The sequence below is a fragment of the Schistocerca serialis genome, chromosome 9, assembly GCF_023864345.2.
Source record: "Schistocerca serialis cubense isolate TAMUIC-IGC-003099 chromosome 9, iqSchSeri2.2, whole genome shotgun sequence".
NCBI lineage: Eukaryota > Metazoa > Arthropoda > Insecta > Orthoptera > Acrididae > Schistocerca > Schistocerca serialis.
This window is the reverse complement of record NC_064646.1, coordinates 434018346-434021801: the sequence shown is the minus strand read 5'-3', so window position 1 is coordinate 434021801 and position 3456 is coordinate 434018346. Positions and strand designations below refer to the sequence as shown.

Below are 3456 nucleotides of genomic sequence, written 5' to 3'. Positions count from 1 at the left end.
CATGAGTATATTCTTGTCATCGTTTAGCACTTCCTACTTGCTACTAAACTATAGTGGATCAAATTGTTCATCGTGATAATAATGTTCTATATACCATTTTTCAACACTTGCACAGTAATCACTGTATGTTGAAAACTATGACATTCACAACTGATAAGGTTGTATCTCACTTTTTAATTCCAAAGTAGCGAAACATTTTTGTATGGAAGGTCTTGAGACGAGGAATTAAGCAACACTGTTAAGCTGTTGTCCTCTGTATATGTTCAGTGAGTCTCACAAACGTACTGTATAATTCCACTCGACTGCAGAAATGTTATGTAACACTCACTACTTATCCACAGGTAGTGCATTAATTGCTGAAGGAGTAATTTTTTTCCCTTGATAAGGTCTTGGAGTTGGTAACTTTTGTTTGAAGCAAGTTTTTAGCTGAAGAGATCAAGTGACAGTCTTCGTACATTATAAAATGCTTTAGGAATGAAACACAAATATCACCGATTTTCTGCTTCAGCTGTTAGTTGCTTCGTTTCATAACGTGAATTTCAATTTTTTTACATATTGCATAATATTTTCGGCACACAGCGCTGACAAGAATTTTGTTGTCTTGCTAACATAAACGATAGTAACGTTCTAGCTTATGCGCACCACACATGTATGTCATTACAGACTTATTTGCAAATACAGAGTGACTCAGGCAGAAAATCGATGTTTTTATTATAATGAGGAGGCCATTAAGTTTAACTCTCCGTGACTAGAAGATCGGAAGTTTTGTACCTGGTGTTATAACAAAGTCTTTGGTATTTAATCTCGCCAACACAGCGATACAACTGTGACATTTTAAGTCCGTGGATTTCCCCTTTCACCTATTCTTCTCTTAGTAAAGTATTTTTCCAAATTTAATATTTCACACCAAACGCTACAATTCGAAATCTAATTAGAAAGTGACCAACTTAAACTGTTTGTTGTGTTACAGTTAGCCATTAATGAACGTGTACCCAAGCTATCCAACTTTCGGTTCGTATTCCACCATATATAGGTGTCTGTTGAATATTTCAGCAAAACAGGAGGCTGTTGAATATTTCAGCAAAACAGGAGGGCAGAAAAGAGGGAGCAGGAAGTGATTGCCCCCTCCTAAAAAAAGATCTTCAAAAACCGCACTTGCCTCACCATACCAGCGAAAGTATGAAATGATGTATGAAATGATTAGCAGTTTGAAGAAAGGCGGAACATATAATGGATACCGATCACTACTAATTGTACACAAAACCACGTGTGAAATCTCAAAACTAGCGCTTGAGCAACAAAGTCTTTCCCAGATAATAATAGTTTATTTGTGATCAACTATGCAATTTGTTGTAAATGGTAGCCCGACTCCAAGATTTTTACGGATACACTTCCACATATTTCGGGTCCTTTTTCAAATTTAACTCATGAAGTGTCTATGGATACGCTTCTAGATGTACTCTGACAGAATCTCTTGGCACAGATAGCGTAATTTAGGGTGCTGATGTAGCAACGGCATCTACGCAGGAGAAAGTGCAATATGTTCTGTGGTTTTATGAGACATGGTCACCTACTACCGTTCAGCGGCGACTCTGAAGTACCTATGGTTGAGAGCAGAGAGATTAGAACAGCGTCGGTGAATGGTACAGAAAGAGCCTGGTAGTGTTGGTGACAAGGCAAGAAGAGAGAAATCTGGAGCAAGCGACGACAATGTTGGTAGCGTGCATGCAGCATTTCAGTGCAGTCGGCAGAAATAGTTGCGTCGTGTTTACAGAGCGACAGAAATGCCTCACAGCACTTTTGTGAAGATTTTCACACTAATGGTTGCATTTTCGTACTCACAGAGTGCAGCTCATGCAAGTTATTCAGCCACAATGTTGGGCCCAGAAGTGTTTGCTAGGATCATGCTGGAACGAATCAGTGCAGACAATAACTACTTTAATTAAGTTTCTTTTTCCGATGAAGCGACCTTTCTCACTTCTGCGAAAGTATACAGACATAATGTCTGGATGTGGGGGTCGGAGAGCCAACATACCGTGGTACAGCAGATAAGGGAACGCCAGAAAGTGAACGTGGGCTTTGGTTTGGTTCAGAGCACAAGTTTTGGACTGTTGTTTTGTAGTGAGCCTACCATTACGACAGCGGTTTACCTGGACGTGTTGGACTGAGGAGATGTTGATAAACATATGGAGAGAAACTGAGTATGGCCTATACGTTATAAATGAAATGATAATTAAATGGACACCCTAGCTGCAAACAGGCGTTGATGTACTTCATTAGGGACTTATTGAAAACTTGTGCCCCGACCGGGAATCGAACCCGGGATCTCCTGCTTACATGGTAGACGCTCTATCCATCTGAGCCACCGAGGGCACAGAGGATATTGCGCCTGCAGGGACTTATCCCTTGCACGCTCCCCGTGCGACCCACATTCCCAACATGTCCACACCACTATATTTGTAGTGCGCCTAATAGATGTTTGTCCATCATACTCATTACTCGTGGCAGATTAATCTACCAAGTCCCGTACGAGTTCGGGTGCAGCATGTGCATTCGCACAAGAAGGTCAATGGCAGGGAAGCCATATTTTAACTATATGTGACGGTAGTACCTGTTCGCGAAAGAACAGTTACCGTAGATGACCATGCAGCTTTGCTATAAATGAAATGATAGTTAAATGGGCACCCTAGCTGCAAACAGGCGTTGATGTACTTGATTGGCGGCATACTGAAAATGTGTGCGCCGACCGGGAATCGAACCCGGGATCTCCTGCTTACATGAAGTACATCAACGCCTGTTTGCAGCTAGGATGTCCATTTAATTATCATTTCATTTCTAGCAAAGCTGCATGGTCATCTACGGTAACTGTTCTTTCGGGAACAGATACTACCGTTACATACAGGGTGTTACAAAAGTTACGGTCAAACTTTCAGGAAACATTCCTCACACACAAATAAAGGAAAGACGTTATGTGGACATGTGTCCGGAATCGCTTAATTTCCATGTTAGAGCTCATTTTAGTTTCGTCAGTATATTGTTCCACCTACGCTTAATGGAGCACGTTATCATGATTTCATACTGGATACTCTACCTGTGGTGCTAGAACATGTACCTTTACAAGTACGACACAACATGTGGTTCATGCACGATGGAGCTACTGCACATTTCAGTCGAAGTGTTCCTACGCTTCTCAACAACAGATTCGGTGACCGATGGATTGGTAGAGGCGGACCAATTCCATGGCCTCCACGCTCTCCTGACCTCAACCCTCTTGACTTTCATTTATGGGAGCATTTGAAAGCTCTTGTCTACGCAATCCCGGTACCAAATGTAGAGACTCTTCGTGCTCGTATTCTGGAGAGCTGTGATACAATACGCCATTCTCCAGGGCTGCAACAGCGCATCAGGGATTCCGTGCGACGGAGGGTGGATGCATGTATCCTCGCTAACGGAGGA

The 3456-nt window shown here is 42.0% G+C and overlaps 1 non-coding gene across 1 annotated transcript; it reads right to left on the bottom strand.

The window, feature by feature from the left end:
• Window positions 1–2298: 2298 nt before the first annotated feature.
• On the bottom strand, window positions 2299–2373 carry Trnat-ugu (transfer RNA threonine (anticodon UGU)). Its single transcript has one exon. It is a non-coding gene; the product is annotated as a tRNA-Thr (tRNA).
• Window positions 2374–3456: the final 1083 nt, after the last annotated feature.